Source organism: Hypanus sabinus, chromosome 3, assembly GCF_030144855.1.
Source record: "Hypanus sabinus isolate sHypSab1 chromosome 3, sHypSab1.hap1, whole genome shotgun sequence".
NCBI classification, from domain to species: domain Eukaryota; kingdom Metazoa; phylum Chordata; class Chondrichthyes; order Myliobatiformes; family Dasyatidae; genus Hypanus; species Hypanus sabinus.
Window position 1 is genome coordinate 107,543,930 of NC_082708.1, and position 18,561 is coordinate 107,562,490.

At 41.5% G+C, this 18,561-nt stretch overlaps 1 long non-coding RNA gene across 1 annotated transcript in view; it reads right to left on the reverse strand.

Moving 5' to 3' along the window:
* Window positions 1–793: 793 nt before the first annotated feature.
* LOC132390810 (uncharacterized) overlaps window positions 794–18,561 on the reverse strand; it is a 33,630-nt gene continuing 15,862 nt past the window's right edge. The window contains exon 3 of the long non-coding RNA XR_009511015.1: window positions 794–1,718. This is a non-coding gene — a long non-coding RNA (uncharacterized LOC132390810). The remainder of the gene's footprint in view (window positions 1,719–18,561) is intronic.

Genomic DNA, 18,561 nt, shown 5'->3' on the forward strand with positions numbered 1-18,561 from the left:
GCAGCTGTGGGTATATCTTAAGTGCAGGTTTTGGATTCTGCAACTGTTTCATGTGGACGTTTTGAAGTGAGTTATATTGCCAGTGCAAATTCTGGAGCAAGCTCTATTACAGATGTAAGTTACAGAGTGGGACTATTAAACATGCAAGTTCCAGACAAGTTCTCTAACAGGTGTGGCATCTGCATTGGATAATATTATTGTTGCAAGTTCCAGTGAAAGTTATATTGCAGATGCACATACTGCATCTGTACGTTATTTTTCATAATGGTGTAGTATAGCTGCAGATTATGGACCAGGCGGCATTATAGTTGTAAATGACCAATTGGATTAAATTACTGACAAAGACTCCAAAATGGGTTGCATTGCAGGAACGAGTTCGGAGTAGTTTATATCGTGGGCAAAAGTTCTTATAACAGACATTGTTGTTTTTATTGTGCTTGTACAGATACTAGCATGGATTCTGTACAACTACAGATTTTCTGTGTAACTTGTTATATTTGCTGTCGGTGATGGGACTGTCATACTACAGCTATTTGTTTTAATGTTTTCATAATTGGAGTCAGAGCTGGAAGCCTCTGACTATGTGACAGCTGGCACTTAGGTCCTGCCAGAACGAAAGAAACATTCTGTTTGGTTAAAGATTTGTTGCTGATGTGTTTATATAGCAGCTATTGATGCCGAGGATGCAGTATTTCAGGTGGAGATGTTCAAAAGTTCAAAGCACGAAGCAAATTTATTATCAAAGTACATATATGTCACCATATACAATACTGAGATTAATTTTCTTGTGGGCATTCACAGTAAATAAAAGCAACACAATAGAATCAATGAGTAACCATCACCAATAGGATGAGCAACAACCAATCTGCAAAACCAGAAAACTATACAAATAAAAACTGAGGAAAAAAACACAAAATATTAATAATAAGTAAATAAGCAATAAATATTGAGAAAATAAGTAGTAGAGTCCTTGAGGGTGAGTCCATAGGTTGTGGGAACAGTTCAGTGATGGGGCAAGTGAAGTAGAGTAAAGTTATGCCCCCTGTTTAAGAGCCTGATGGCTGTGGGGTAATAATTGCTCCCGCACTTGGTGGTGTGGGTCCTGAGATTCAAGGTTTAAGATTGTTTAATGTAATTTTCTGTACACAAGTGCAAGGAGAATGAAATAATTGTTATTCTGAATCCAATGCAGTACCAAAAAAACACAAACACTAAAGAACACAATTTATATACAGTAAATACATAAGTAAACTTATATACATAGTTTGATTGTATGACTATAAAGTAACACCTGGCTGTACAGGAAGTAACTGACAAGAAACAATAAAGTAGGGGTGGAGTTAGTGGGCGGAGGTGTTGATCAGTCCTATTGCTTGGGGGAAGTACTATAACTGTTTTTGAGCCTGGTGGTCCTGGTGTGGATGATACGTAGCCTCCTCCCTGATTGGAGTGGGACAGACTGTCCGTAAACCCGGCGTGTACTGGCCCTTTTGCAGCAGTTTTCTGTGTACAGTATAGTTGTTGATGGCAGGTAGACTGGTGCCAGTGATGTGTCGGGCAGTTGTAGAGTCATCCTGTCTGTTTGTGGCAGTGCGGTTTCCCTACCATGCAGTGATGCAGCTTTTTAGGATGTCCTCTACTGCGCATCTCAAAATCATCACCAGCATGTGACGTGAAATTTGTTAACTTAGCAGCAGCTGTTCAATGCAATACGTAATCTAGAAGAGAGAAAAAACACAAAATAAACTAATAATAATAATAATAAATAAATAAGTAAATCAATTACAGTATACATATATTGAATAGATTAAAAATCGTGCAAAAAACAGAAATACCATATATTTTTTTAAATGAGATAGTGTCCAAGGGCAGTGTCAATTTAGGAATCAGATGGCAGAGGGGAAGAAGCTGTACCTGAATTGCTGAGTGTTTCTGTACTAATTCAGGTTTCTGTACCTCCTACCTGATGGTAACAGTGAGAAAAGGGCATGCCCTGGGTGTTGGGGGTTCTTAACAATGGACGCTGCCTTTCTGAGACACCGCTCTTTGAAGATGTCCTGGGTACTTTGTAGGGTAGTACCCAAGTTGGAGCTGACTAAATTTACAACCTTCTGCAGCTTCATTCGGACCTGTGCAGTAGCCCCCCCCCCCCCACCGCACCCTCAATACCAGACAGTGATGCAGCCTGTCAGAATGCTCTCCACGATACATCTATAGAAGTTTTTGCGTGTATTTGTTGTCATATCAAATCTCTTCAAACTCCTAGTGAAGTATAGCCGCTGTCTTGCCTTCTTTATAACTGCATCGATACGTTGGGACCAGGTTAGATTCTCAGAGATCTTGACACCCGGGAACTTGAAACTGTTCACTCTCTCCACTCCTGCTCCCTCTATGAGGATTGGTACATGTTCCTTTGTCTTATCCTTCCTGAAGTCTTTCACCTTACTGACATCAAGTGCCAGGTTGTTGCTGCAGCACCACTCCACTAGTTGGCATATCTCACTCCTGTACCCTCTCTCATCACCACCTGAGATTCTACCAACAATGGTTGTATCATCAGCAAATTTATAGATGGTATTTGAGCTACGCCTAGCCACACAGTCATGTGTATACAGAGAGTAGAGCAGTGGGCTAAGCACACACCCCTGAGGTGTGCCATTGTTGATCGGCAGCAAGAAGGAGATTTTATCACCAATTTGCACAGACTGTGGTCTTCTGGTTAGGAAGTCGAGGATCCAATTGTGGAGGGAGGTACAGAGGCCCAGGTTCTGCAACTTCTCAGTCAGGATTGTGTGAATGATGGTATTAAATGCTGAGCTATCGTTGATGAACAGCATCCTGACGTACGTGTTTGTGTTCTGCTGATGGTCTAAAGCCGTGTGGAGAGCCATTGAGATTGCATCTGCCATTGACCTATGGTGACAATAGGCAAATTGCAGTGGATCCAGGTCCTTGCTGAGGCAGAAGTTCAGTCTAGTCATGTCCAACCTCTCAAAAGCATTTCATCACTGTTGATGTGAGTGTTACCGGGCTGTTTTCATTAAGGCAGCTCACATTATTCTTCTTTGGCACTGGTATAATTGTTGCCTTTTTGAAGCAAGTGGGAACTTCGGCCCATAGCAGTGAGAGGTTGAAATGTCCTTAAATATCCCTGCCAGTTGGTTGGCACAGGTTTTCAGAGCCTTACCAGGTACTCCACTGGGACCTTCCACATTGCGAGGGTTCACTCTCTTTAAAGACAGTCTAACATTGGCCTCTGAGACAGAGATCACAGGGTCATCAGGTGCAACAGGGATCCTCACAGCTGTAGTTGTGTTCTCCCTTTCAAAGCATGCATAGAAGGTGTTTGAGTTCATCTGGTAGTGAAGCATCGCTGCCATTCATGCTGTTGGGTTTCACTGTGTAGAATGATCTGAGTTTACATGTGCAAAGTCCTGCTTTCTTAAGCCTCCTCAGAAAGTAGGGGCGTTGGTGAGCTTTCATGACTCTGTAGGATGTGTTCTGGGACCATGAGAGGTTGTGTGTAATGTGAACTCCCAGGAGTTTGAAACTGCTTGCAGTTTCCTTCTTCCTGAACGTGACCTGGATGGAGGGCGCCCTTGATACTGGATGTTGTGGTGTGACTGTAATGAAACCCAATTTCCCTCAGGATCAATAAACTATGTCTGTCTGTCTGTCTTCCTGTGACAGAGCTCCATGCTCAATGGCGGAGAGATTTTTACCCGAAATGGACTGGGGTGTATCCATTACTTTTTGTAGGTTTTCCATTCATAGGCATTGGTATTTCCATACCAGGCCATGATGCAACTAGTCAATATACTCTGCACCAAACACCTATAGAAACTTGTCAAAATTTTAGATGACATCCCAAACCTCACAAACTTGTAAGAAGGTAGAGGCACTGCCATGCTTTCTTCATAATTGCATTACATGCTGGACCCAGGACAGATCCTCTGAAATAGTCTGGTTAGAATACATTTATTAATCTGCTATGAACTGCTTGTGGGTGCATAGGGCATCACTGAACTCTTCACCATCTGGACTGCTGAAATAATCCAAGCTAGAGCCAGAAAACTCCTCAATCCCAGTTTGAGTGAAGGCGTCACCTGGGATTGGGTTCTATTGCTGTACGGGGCAACTCCTGTAGAACTCACTGCAGTTCTCTGAGAACTTTAGCCCTTGAAGGGGAGTGACAAAAAAGATGACCAAGAATGCCTAAACATTCCCAGATTGATTCAGGGAATCAGTCCATAACTTTACTTCCATCCATCGTCCTCACCACAGAATCAAGAAACCAAAAATATTGGCTGGGATATTGAGGTGAAGCTCCCTAGTTCATCTTCAAGGGTCTTTTACATCTACCTTAGAGGTCAGCTAAGGCCTTGGTTTTATGTTGTTGATGGTCAATGGTTTAATAAAGAAACAAGAGCTCAGATTCCAGCTGCAACAGCTGATACACAGGAGCTCTGCAGTAGCTTAGAAATTCTGACTTGTCAATGGCCCAGAATGTAAGAACGTTTGAGCAGAGGGTCCCTTTGCTAATCTAATTCCGTCCCTACTCTTCCAAAACTCCCATTCACTCCTTGTTTCCTTCCCTGCACTTCCTAAATTCCCATTCACTCCTTGTAAGTGTGTAGTCAGGGTTAAAACCGTACATCATAGGGGAATTAAGGGTTGTGGGGAAAAGGCAGGTAAGTGGAGATGAGTCCATGGCCGGATCAGCCATCTTATTGAATGGTGAAGCTGGCTCAATGGGCCAGATGGCCTATTCTTGCTCCTATTTCTTATGTCCTTATCCTCTTATCATTGGTCGTCTCCAATTATCCTACTAACAGTCTACACTCCAGGCTTGGTTTCTGCCTTACTCTATCCATTTGGTCACGGGTTTTAGATTGCGGCATATTTTTCATTTTAAAATGTCTGTTTAAAAACCTCTTTCCGCTTAGTGTTTCAGCATCAAGATGATTTTCTCTGACTTCTCCGCGGCATTTCTCCAAGGGTTTTCGGTTATGCTTCCCCGTGCTTTAAAAACTGCCATCTCCAATGCATGTCATTTGAAACCTTTCCAATAAAATGTAGCTTGAGCACTGCTGTTGATCGGTTCAATCCACATGCACAGGGTTCTCAGTGCATCTGAAGGTTTTGAAGCACGCAATAATTACAGGTTTACCCCCAGGGATTACAGGAAGTGTAAACAAAGCTGCAATTGATAATCTGCCTGGATAATAGAAGCATCTGCTGAGTGAGGAAATGAAACAGCTTGGACATTAATTGTCAAGAGATGAACTGGAAAAGGTGGGGGAGTGTTGCTGGTGTTGGGGGCCGTGGAGAGTGAGATGGGGGCAGAGATTGACACTATTGAGGATGAGGGAAAGGAGCCCAGAATTCCCTGTTAAGATGTAGCCTCATTTTTAATTTGCTTTTAGCTGCTGAGATTTTTTTGTTGGGGAAAAGTTTTCGCCACACTCAGAACAAAATGAGAGGCAGTGCATTAATGGAATTTCCTGTCAGGATGCGGCTGCGCAAGATCTTCGAAACTGTTGCACTTTTTTCCCTTCCTGAAGAACAGGTTCCTTGGGCACCACGTGATTACAAAGTAACAATGGGTAGATTATTCCTCCAGGGACTGGAGTCAGCAGACCCCCAACACCATCCTTCTTCAGTGCTTACCCCAGCAGTATGCTGCTGTTTTTGTAGTTTAAAGTCCATCAGAAAGTATTGCAATCTGTAAAAATTGAGAATATTTTTGTGTGATGTGGAAGATCTTAGAATCTGTTCATGACCTTGAGGTAGATAGGAGAAAGGGGAAAGATACTGCTGCCTGCACTGGCACAAACAACATTTGATTATTTCTGCACACTGACCCCTTCATAACAATCCTCTACAGATTGAACAGAGTGAATGAGGTCCACAGCCAGTGAACCCTGAAATACTGACCCTATCTGTTTCAATAAATTCATTAAACTTGTCAATAGGAGCACAGCTTGAAACTTAAGAGTTCTGAATTTAAGAGACCATCTCTGTCCTGAGTTTAACTAAGTGTTGAAGTGTATTTGAGTTACAAGCATATTCAGCTGTTTTATCAGCTTTCAGGGTTGTTCCAGATTTCACCTATTTTTAATGTTCAGGAGATGACATTAGAAAATAATGTTGCCTGTGAAAATTCAGGTTAAGTGAAGTCAGTGAGCAGGGGGAGACAACACAAAACTTCATTCATCCCTCAGATCAAATTAGTCTAAAGGGGCTATGTAACAAAGACCCCACCTGAAGTATATACTGGCCTCTCCCGCCCAGCTCCGTGATAGCAAAGTCGTTTGAAATGCACTCAGTGGCCACTTTATTGGGTACACCTGTACACCTTCTCATTAATGCAAGTATCTAATCAGCCAATAATGCGGCAACAACTCAATAAATAAAAACAGGCAGATATGGTCAAAAGGTACAGCTGTTGTTCAGACCAAACATCGGAATGGGGAAGAACTTTAAGCTAAGTTACTTTGACCAGGGAATGATTATTGATGCCACTCGGGGTGGTCTGAGTATCTCAGTAACTGCTGATCTCCCGGGACAATTTCACCCACAACAGTTTCTAGACTTTACAGAGAACAGTATGAAAAGCCAATAAAAAAACAGCCAGTGAGTGGCAGTTCTGTGGGTGAAAATGCCCTGTTAATGAGTGATGTCAAAGGAGAGCAGTTGGACTGGTTCGAGCTGACAGAAGGTGACAGTAACTCAAATAGCCACACATTACAACAGTGGTGTGCAGAAGAGTGTCTGTGAATGCACAACACATCGAACCTGGAAGTGGATGGACTACAACAGCAGAAGACCATGAACATACACTCAGTGGCTAGCTTATTAGGTACAGGAGACACTGAGTGTACACCAACCCTTTCAGAAAACTCTTAAGATTTTCTGTAAATGCAGTCCATATAAAGAAATTAGCAAAGAATTGAAAATAAGATGTATGAAAAGTCTCAGGGGAAAGTGTGGGTTGTCGGGAAATAGTGAACTGGCACAGGAAAAGAGAGGGTTCAGGGTGAGGGGTTAAGTGAATTGAAATCGGGGTTTGGAGTTACCAACATTCTATTTCAAAAATAAGGAGGATGTTGTGGGTGGAACTTGTTTTGAGAGGGTGGAGCTTGTTATGAAAGAATTTGCTATATAGATGATATTTGCTGTGGGTGGGACAATTGTGGCAAAGCTTCGTGTCCATGGGATGCTGTGGATAAGGCTTGGTGTAGGTGTGGCTATTGGTAGATGGGGCTTGGAGCATTTTTATTGGTCTGGCTTATTATCAGGGGAGCTGGTTGCATGTGGGCATGTTGTTGATGGGTCTGTGGGTGGTCAAGTTCTGAGGCACAGCTCGTAGCTGGGGTTTGTTTTGAATGCTGTTGTTGTGGATGGAGCCTATGGTGGTGGGGCTTGGTCCTACCACAGTAAGCTCCATCCACTAGCTGCAGATGAAGCATGTCAATGTGGAGATTTGTATTGACATTGCTGTTGGTGTATTGTTTTGAATGGGGCTTATTATTGGTAAGGACTGTTGTGGGTGGATTTTGCGTGTGTGCCTCAGGGTGGGCCTTGTTGTGGGCGGAGATGGGTGTAAGTGGGGTTTGTTGCGTGGGAGGGGTTTTGCCACTGCTGGCCATGTTGTGAGGTGAGGGCAATGTTTTCTGTGGAGCCATGGATGGTAAATCTGAAACAGAGGTAGAAATTGCTGAAAATGCGCAAGACATCAGGAAGCATCTGGGTAAGAAAGGTTATAAGTCAAAAACCTTTCACCAGATGTTTGATGTGACTGGGGCTTATTTTAGTATGGTGTAATGCCAGTGGATTTGTGGACAGTCATATATATTGATATTGGTATTAGCATTGGATTATTATTTTCAGATGTACAACGATACTGTGAAGATCTTATCTTGCATACTGTTGATACAGATCAAATCACACAGTACACTGAGGTAAACGATGGTATAAATGCAGAATAAAGTGTAGCAGCTTCAGAGAAAGTGTAGTGCTGGTAACCCTTAAAGAGCAAGGTCATAATGAAGTAGACTGTGAGGTGAAGTGTCCATCTTGTTCTACTAATCATCTTATTACAGCAGAGCAGAATCTGACCTTGAGCCTGGTAGTATGTGCTTTCAGGCTTTTGTACCTTCTGCCCACTGGGAGAAGAGAAGATGCTGTCTGCTTTCCTGGGGTAGACACAGAGGGGAGGTTGGTTTCAGTGCTGTGCTGAGCTGTGTCCACACCTCTCTGCAGTTTCATGTGTCACATGCAGAACAGTTGCCATCCAAGCCATTAAGGATCCAGACAGGATGCCTTCTGTGGTACACCAATAAAAATCAGTAAAGGTCCACAGGGACAGGCCAAATCTATTTGGCCTCCTGAGGAAGCAGAGGTATTGGTGAGCTTTCATGGCCATCTGGAATGGATACCCCTCCTCTTTTCCCTTCACTCTACAGTAGTTCTCGCTGGCAGGAGCATTTGTGCTACGATCCTGTCAGCACTGACTATCAAAGGGTTCAAGGATAAGCACTGCTGCAGCTCAGTAATGTGTTCATTGTGGGCTGAACTGGGATATAAGTAGTTGAATTGTGCTAATATGGTACTGGGCAGTCAACTTCCCATTGAAATACCACACATGCCCAATTCAGGTCTATTGGTAATATACATATAATGATTGCTGTATCATAGAATTGATGCTGAGGCCTTTACTTTCTAGAGTTTATATGAGTGATTATGATTAATGAATTGAAGTTAAGGTTGCTAAAGTCACTGACGACTCCAATCACTGAGAACAATGGTGGGTAGCTCCAATACAGTGACAAACTGGTGGTATCCAGCACAACCACACAGTGCTGGATGGCTGCATTAAACTGCCTCACTAAATGCTGTATACCTCCACCACAGCTTCACACAAGGTGGCCTGTAGCTCCATCAAACTATTTCAAATGATGGGGCTAGCTCCATCACTCTGTCATGCACACATTTTCATCCCAGAACATTTGGACTTAGAAGGCTGCAAATTCCCCATACGTGGTCAAAAGCACACTACATAGTTGACCAGCATTCTCACCCAATCAACAAAACTGACCACTTTTATATACTGTCTTTGTACAACTTTGTTGATTGACAAATGTAAGTGTATTTAAAACAAAAAAATTGTATCTAATGGCTATTTTAAAGAGACTTAAAATATTACTGTAATTGTAAAACACAAAGATGTAATTGATGCCTCCAGCCCTGATATTCAAAAAGGAATTTTCTGCTTTCACTTATTTAGATTGCTTCTAGCTTATCTCTAGTCTGGACAAAGGTGGTTTAATTGTTTTCGTAGTGAACGCGTGTGAACTTGTCTTTGAGGGAACAGGCCAGATTGTCTGATCTGTCCAAATTGCTGAGCCCCTGATGTAATGTTAGCAGGACTCTGATCTCTTGTGACAGTTGTGCTTTCTCCCAGGAGTGCAACAATTGCTTGTGTCGGAGATCTGAGGCATAGTTCTCAGGCCTTCACAAGTGACCTGATTGACATGTCTGCATCAGATAGGGATTAAGCAGATCAGGTTTTATTTATTTGTGTTCATCAACTTTTTACCACCCCTTTCCAGTCATACGCAGGGAGTTCAAGTTTTATAAATGGTAAGAAAATGCATTAAGTACATGTAACATAAAGGCAAATATAGTTTTTACCGTGTGATAGAGAGACAAATGATCTATTTTGCAATATGAAAATAATCCAAAATACCAAACCATAAAACTAGGTTTTCCACTAAATCAGTGACTGTAAGCTAAAAGTATTGGCTTTATTCCTATATAGCACGACAATGTATAAATCTTTGATTCAACTCAAGTGAAACTACTAGTTAAAAATAATCAGCTTCTATGGAGGCACAGAATTGAATAAAAAGCAAATGCTGTTTCTCAAATCTGTTATTTGTGATCAGTTATTTTATTCTTGCCTGTGAGATGGACTTCTCACAGTTTAAGTTTGAAGCATTCATTTAAGAATTGGCTCATGTTTTCAAATCTCCATCCAAAACATACAGCGCCCACTAAAATAACTAAATATTTGTTAGTTACTTGTAACTTCTGAAACTGGACTTCATCCCCCTGTAGAAATAACTTATTTTATGGATATAAGAACAATAATTTATTGACACTTCCTGATCCTGTTTCCAGTTCCTGTTTGGGACATGCTTTTTGGTTTCACCCAGTCCACCAGCTAACAATTCAGACTAGGTTCTCCAAGACGTCTGAAAGTAGCTTCCTTTTGAAGGGCTGTGGCACCATCTATCAAACTGATAAACCACCATTGTTTCAAATAAGCTTTTGACATTTCTGGATATAGCTTGTCATTTGTCATTCTTGATTTGCTGGCACTTACTGATTGCTATTTTACAGAACTGGTTTATCGAGTTAATGGTGTTGCTTTGAGGCAGAGGTGGAGGGAATTAGTCCCACCAGGCCTTTACGTTTGCTCCTCAGGATTTTCAACAGTCAATCCACAACAACTTATATTTCATCATCACAAGGGGCAAAAACATAAAGGTGCAATAGCATCCCAAGATGCATCAAAGAGCTCTACTCAGACAAAACCAACAGGGAAGTGAAGGTGGGATTAGAAGGTAAATTCAGAGAGATGTAGAGTTCCTAGTGAGTTACAGAGCTGGAATATTTTACAGCAAAACAAGTTGAGTTTACAAAGAGTCTGTCTGTAAAAGCATGGAAATTTTAACTTGGAAGTTTCTTCTTTTTATATTTTAGTCATGTGGTTATAGATAGATACATCTATTTGAGTATTTTATCTTAAGTTAGTAGCTAAATAACTCACAAGCCCTCAGGCCATCTTAAATCAGTACATGGCCTCAGAAAATAGGAGCTTTGTGAAATCCTTATTCATCCTGAAACTTTGTCTGCAGTACAACTTCCTCTGAAAACTATACAAGACCGTTTTCAAACAAAAAGCTGTTTTCATCTCTAAACAGTCAATTAAATACTAGCACTGGGATTTCAGTATGTAATCTAACTGAAATAAAATTTTGTAATAAAATCACTTTCTTTCTGAATAAAAGATGGAGGGAGCTTGTAACAAATAATTGTAATTGATGTAAGTTACAGATGAGTATGCAGTTCAATGGATTCAAAGTACATTTATTATCAAAGTGTGTATTCATCTTTTCCACAGACAGCCACAAAACAAAGAAAAACATCATCCTCCCACACACACAAAAAGAAACAAATCGCACAAATGGCAACATCAGCCCCTACCCCCATGTGCCACGTAGATCTGAATTGGTATAGAATCAAAATATGTGTTAATTCTGAGTCTGTGAACAAAAACCAGAAAGGAAGTTCATCTCTAATCGATGCAGACTGTCAAATAGTGTAATAATATTTACAAGATATTGTGTTTCATCATCAGAAGAATCTGTGAGGAAAACCTAGCTTCACTTCTGCTCGGTTGTGTAACTGAATCACAGTTGTCTGCCAAGTTTTACTGTCACCCTGAAATTCATCCTCGGCAATTAAACTGTCTTCCCAAATGATTTTTGCCATTTAAAATTGTATCAGCAATGTACACAGTAAGTGTTTTAGGGCAAGAGTATGTGAGTAAATGCACAACACAGTTACAGTTTTGAACTTTTCTTGCTTTCTTTTCCCCAATGCTGTTTTGTTGCAAGCATTTATTCTATCCTAGAAAAATAAGGAAAGAATGCAGAAATTTGCTCTGCCTATCTGGATTTTGTTGATATTTGAGCCAGGCGTAGAATAACCATCACAATTAAACAACATGACATCCAAAAGCATTAGCTGAATAGATATATTGAAACCTAAGATAGCTCAGACTGTCATTTGGGTATTATATGCTCCTGGAGACAAAAATAAGATCATTACAGTAATGGATGTAAAGTTTCAAGTGAGTTTCCTTTCTGCGTTTTACCCATTTTAAAGCCTTGCAAACTGCCATCAGGACCTCTTCACTGTATAAATGTTTACCAGACTACAGACTACAGACCACAGGGGTAGATAGACATGCTTCATTTGTGACCTTTGTGTAAACCTATGTTGAAGATAAAGTGGAGGACAAAGTGCTTGAATGGTCCTTGTGTCAGAAAAACAAAATTGCTGGGCCTCCAGACACAAATGGATATGACTTACTTAAAGGAATATTTATGGAAAGCAAAGAGTAAAACAAAATTTATAATCATTACCATCTTCAGGATCAACACACCTGCTCTGGTCACTTTTGTGATGATAAATTTAGTCCAGATTCCCTTAACAATACTCTGGCAGTTACCATAATATCTCAGCTCAAATAGCACATCAAGCAGTGCAAATACCACACCATTCAGGTCAGTTTGCTTTGCAAGTTAAATGTATTGTTAACTGATTCTGTATATTTTTTAAAGTTATCACCATTTTTAAAAGATATTTTTACAAATTTCATACCTGAGAGAAGGCATCTTTAGCTGCTGCCATTTTATGTGAAACAATACACCCATTTTTATAAATTCCCTTTTACTTTCATAGAATCATCTCAATACATAGTTTTATGGTGGTTAACTTAAACCATTTAGAACAAATGAACTTTGTGCAAATGCAAACCTTTGGCGATCCTAATGCAGTTTCTGTATCCTCCAATAAGTTACAGTCCTTCTTGACTTCACTGGGCTTGATTTTTGTGCATTGAGTGTTAATTTGGAGCCTCTCAAAGTCCAACCTCATGTCCCTGTCCTGAGCGGTGGAATCAGGTAAGGCCAGCCAACAGGGCTTTGATGAAGCTATACAGACCCATCTCCTGTACAGTGGATACAATGGCTTACAGAAACATTGATGAACTCCAACCGTATCATCAACTTTGGACGATGGAGACGGGAGGCCATCAAGTGTCTACTGGGAGCTAAGGGCCCAAGAAGAAGGTGAAGAATATTAATTTGGAATGTATGTTTCAAATACATAAGCTGACTAATGCCAAGATTACTTACATGCTTATGAAGTCATAAGCTATGGAAAGACACTCAGGTTGATTATGAAGCAGGTAAAATGCTCCTGTCCAAGTTCAAGTGAAAGGTCTTGATAGAGAAGGTGCTTTCAATAGCGAGAGAGTCTTGGACCAGAGGAGACAGCATCAGAATCCCTTTAGAATGGAGATGAGGAGTAACTCCTCCTTCCAGAGGGTGGTGAATCTGTGGAATTTATTGCCACACATGGCTGAGGAGGACAAGTGATCAGATATATTTAAGCAGAGTTTGATAGGTTCTTCACTAGTCGGGGTATCAAAAGTTTCGGGGAGAAGACAGGAGAATGGGATTGAGAGGAATAATAAATCAACCATGACTAAATGGCAGAACAGAATCGATGGGCTGAATGGCCTAATTCTGCATGTATGTCTTGTGATCTTATGGCTCCCGTTGAGAGATGTTTCTTATTCTTATTTCCCAGTTTTGGACTTGGAGGACATCTTCTGAACACAAAAAAGTCAGCAAATGCTGGAAATCCAAAGCAACATCCACAAAATGCTGCAGGAACTCAGCAGGTCAGGCATCATCTATGGAAATGAACAAGCAGTTGACGATTTGAACTGAAACCCCTCTTCAGGATCGCAAAGGAAAGGGGAAGCTACCAGAATAAAAAGTGTCCATAGATGCTACCTGACCTGCAGAGGTCTTTTGAAACCCTGTTCCCTTTGCAGCCATTCATTTCCCTATAGACTCATGGAGATTCTTTTGCTGCAGGATATTTAACCTGATCAACTGAGAAATGAGAGCCCTTTCTTGCTGTGTTGCAGACTTGATGCACCATCAATAACTCACTCTGAGACGTAAGGCGAGATAATAGACAACAGACAATAGGTGCAGAAGTAGACCATTCGGCCCCTCGAGTCTGCACCGCCATTCTGAGATCATGGCTGATCATTCACTATCAATACCCAGTCCCTGCCTTGTCCCCATATCCCTTGATTCCCCTATCCATCAGATATCTATCCAGCTCCTTCTTGAAAGCATCCAGAGAATTGGCCTCCACCGTCTTCCGAGGCAGTGCATTCCACACCTCCACAACTCTCTGGGAGAAGAAACTCTTCCTCAACTCTGTTTTAAATAACTGACCTCTTATTCTCAATCCATGCCCTCTGGTACTGGACTCTCCCAACATCTGGAACATATTTCCTGCCTCAATCCTATCAAATCCTTTAATTATCTTAAACGTTTCAATCAGATCCCCTCTCAATCTCCTCAATTCCAGCGTGTACAAGCCCAATCTCTCCAATCTCTCTGCGTAAGACAGCCCTGCCATCCCAGGAATCAACCTAGTGAATCTACGCTGCACTTCCTCAATTGCCAGAATGTCCTTCCTTAAACCTGGAGACCAAAACTGTACACAATATTCCAGGTGTGGTCTTACCAGGGCCCTGTACAAATGCAAAAGAACATCCTTGCTCTTGTATTCAATTCCCCTTGTAACAAAGGCCAACATTCCATTTGCCCTCTTCACTGCCTGTTTCACTTGCTCATTCACCTTCATTGACTGGTGAACTAGGACTCCTAGGTCTCTTTGCATTTCTCCCTTACCTAACTCGACACCGTTCAGACAATACTCTGCCTTCTTGTTCCAGCTTCCAAAGTGGATAACTTCACATTTATTCACATTGAATGACATCTGCCAAGTATCTGCCCACTCACTCAGCCTATCCAAGTCTCCCTGTATTCTCCTAACGTCCTCTTCGCATGTCACACTGCCACCCAGTTTAGTATCGTCAGCAAACTTGCTGATATAGTTTTCAATGCCCTCATCTAAATCATTGACATAAATCGTAAAGAGCTGTGGTCCCAATACAGAGCCCTGTGGTACCCCACTAGTCACCTCCAGCCAGTCTGAGAAACACCCATTCACTGCTACCCTTTGCTTTCTATCTGCCAACCAATTTTCTATCCATGTTGAAACCCTGCCCCCAATGCCATGAGCTCTGATTTTACTCACCAATCTCCTATGTGGCACCTTATCGAATGCCTTCTGAAAATATTGGCTTTTATTGACTGGAAGAAGGAACAAACAGTGAAGGAACAAACAGTGAGTGACCACCATACTACATCCTGGAGACAGAGAGGCTGGGCTCAGACCTCAATCACCTTTATACAGGGGTCTGTGGGAGTAGCCACAGGAGCAGTCAGCAGGGGGCGTGGCCAGACAGGTAGATGTAGTTCAGCACAAGACTCTTCCAGAATTCAGTGTTAAACTTCATTGAAGAAAGATTCCATAAAAATCTAGGAGCGACTTTGGAAGTTCTGGCTTCACAAGGAGGTGCTGAAAATACTTTAACTAATGTATGGAAGTGCCAATATGAGTATTGCCAGATATTGCCACATGTACTGAGATGTCATGAAAAACTTGCCATACATACTGTCATAGTGATCAAATCATTACACACTGCACTGAGGTAAGACGTAGTAAAACAACAACAGAGTGCAGAATAAAGTGAAATGCAGGAAATCAAAAAAGTTCAAGCTTGTAACGAGGTAGATTGTGATGTCTAAAGATAACTTTTAATACAAGGGGGTTCATTAACAGTTTAATAGACAAGTGTCTATTAACAGTGGGTTCAAAACTGATCTTGAAACCTGTTGGTATATATTTTCAGGCTTTTGTATCTTCTGCCCAATGGGAGAGAGGAGAAGAGAGGGTGGATGAACTCTTTCATTATACTGGCTGCTTTGCTGAGGCAGCAAGAAGTCAACATAGAGAGCATAAAGGGGAGGCTGGTTTCAGTGCTGTACTCAGCTGTGACCACAACACTCTGCAGTTTATTGCAGTCACATGCAGAGCAGTTGCCTACCTGGCTGAATGCCTTCTGTGGTACATCAATAAAAATTGGTAAGGGTCAGTGGAGACATGCCAGATTTCTTTAGCTTCCTGAGGAAACAGAGGCATTGGTGATATTCATTCCTAGTAACTTGATGCTCTCAACCATCGCGATGTCAACACCATTGATGTAGACAGGAGCCCCCCCACCCCATCCTAAGGTCAATGGCCAGTTCTTTGGTTTTATTTACATTGAGGGAAAGGTTGTTGTCATTCCACCATGGCACTAGACTCTCTAACTCCTTCCCATCCTCTGACTTATCATTATTTGTTGCCCCACAAAGATCTGTATCTTTAGGTTTTCTATTTCATTTAGGAAATAACAGCAGAAAATACAATAATCCACAGTAGCAATATTATGTGTGTCAAATGAAAGAGAAATAAAGCCAGCCCCTACCAACTAATGCTCACTTCCTCCCCAAAAGGCACAGGTGAGCACAGATGCTGACCAATGCTGAAATAAACAACTGGACCTGGAACATCTTTAGTCCTGAAGAAGGGTCTCAACCCAAAACATCGACTGTTTGTTCATTTCCAGAGATGCTGCCTGACTTGTTGATTTCCTCCAGAACGTTGTGTGTATTTCTTTAGCCATTCTTTCATTCCACTGGTCCAAGTTTGGCAAACTGGTGGTCTCACTCCATATCTGTTTAAGAAATGGCAGTAAATTGGTAGCAACTTGGGTGAAGTTTCCTGTTGTAGATTCCAATGATTGACATTTGTCAAGGAACCTCATTCACTTAGTTTTGGTGGAACAGTTATGAAACAGTAAGAATGCAGGATTACACACATTTTCATCAAAAACTAATCTTTTTCACTGTAAAATTCCAGTTATACTTTGTAAACAATTTCTTAGGCTGATACAGTTGCTGAAGGAACTCAGCAGGTCAGAAGGCATGAAGGGGAATAATCATTCAATGTCTCAGGCCAAGCATGAAAGGTCTCAGCCCAAAATGTCAACTGCTTATTCCCTTCCATAGATGCTGTCTGATTTGCTGAGTTCCTCCAGCATTGTGTGTGTGCTTACTTATTCACCACTCATTACATCGCTGGCATTTAGGCCAGCAGTAAAGGTCCTCCATCTCTGGCAGTGTTCAGGGCTTCCTTCATCATGTCAGTAGCTTCCTCTCAGTTTTCACTACTGCCACTCATACAAGTCCCAGGTGGAGACTCCGGAATACCATCACATTCAGTTCAAGAAGGATTCTTCATCACTATTTCCATAACAATTTTGTTTTACCAGTCAGGGTTGTTAGTCCTGAGTTGAAGCCCCCGATCCTGAAGGACTGGTAGACCACTTAGTCTGGCCTCTACCCTTTGACCTGTTTGGCGTGTATGACCCTACCAAGAGTCAAAGCATAAACCCCTGACTCCAGCCAGCATAGCTCTCCAGGTCATTCAGGTGCACAAACCTCCAAACCACGACTAGGCTGTGTTCCCCCTGGAAGAGCATGTTGTCTGTGTTGCTCTGGATTTCCAGCATCTGCAGAAACACCTGTGTGTGTTGTTGAGTTGATGAAGGGTTTCAGACTAACAGGTTTTTTTCTGTTAGCAGATGCAGCTCACTGTTTACAACATTTTGGGTTTTTTTTACGTATAATGGTTACTCAGTTAAAGGATTTAGAAACCATTCAGCGATTATTCAATCTGGGCTCAGATGTCACCTCCAATTTTATCTCTTTATGTATCCAGTTTATTTTCATGAGTTCCACAGAAACTATAAACTGTGTGGAAGAACACAGTACTCTGGAGCTTTACTCAACACAATGTTCAAGTGATCCTCCTTGTGCATAAAACCTGGAGAATGAGCATTAGTAGTGTGCTGAACATTGTAAACATCATAATAAAATCAATTCTGCCATCAATCAATACTTACAAGCATTTTTCAGTGCAGCTTTCTACAGGATGATTACAAAAGTGAACGTATCCTAACCTCGGATCTAAGTAATGAAGCCAAGTGCAACAAACAGTTGAGCGTTGGGCTATAGTCAAGCTCAGCACAAAGGAACGGCTCCAACCCGGCTGCTCTATATTTTCCAGCACTGTGCTAGACAGGGCTTTATAAGTCCCTGGGCCAGATCTCACTGCAACTGCAATGAAAATCAGGTTAGTTGCAACAGTTTCTACAAAGGCAAACTCAAAGTGTGTTTGATGAGAATACAAAGGTGTAAATAGGCTGGCAAAGCAAAAGTTGGTTCATGCAGAAGCAATTAACCACTCTTTCATGAGAGGTGAGCTTTCTGGTCTCTGTATGTGACATAAGATTTTATCCCAGAGTCTATTTACCAAGACGTGGCTGAACTCCCAGAGTAAAATATCAGCGCAGCATGGAATGCATGCTGACAGCAGGGATGGCATCATAATTAAATCACTGGATTTGAATATCGAGGATCTGAGTAATTATCCAAAGGACAAGTTTCACTCTCAATGCAGCACCTGGCATATTTAAATCCAGTAAATCTAACTTCAGTAACAGATTACATATAGAATAAAAGCTTGTGTCAGTGAAAATGGCTGATGTATTTCAAGGAAAAAAATCATAGCTAAACTGACAGCAATTCTGACCTTGCTGACAATTTCTGGGAAGGACAAGATCTGACTTAATGATCTCACCAGTGAATACACAATAGACAATAGGTGCAGGAGTAGGCCGTTTGGCCCTTCGAGCCAGCACTGCCATTCAATGTGATCATGGCT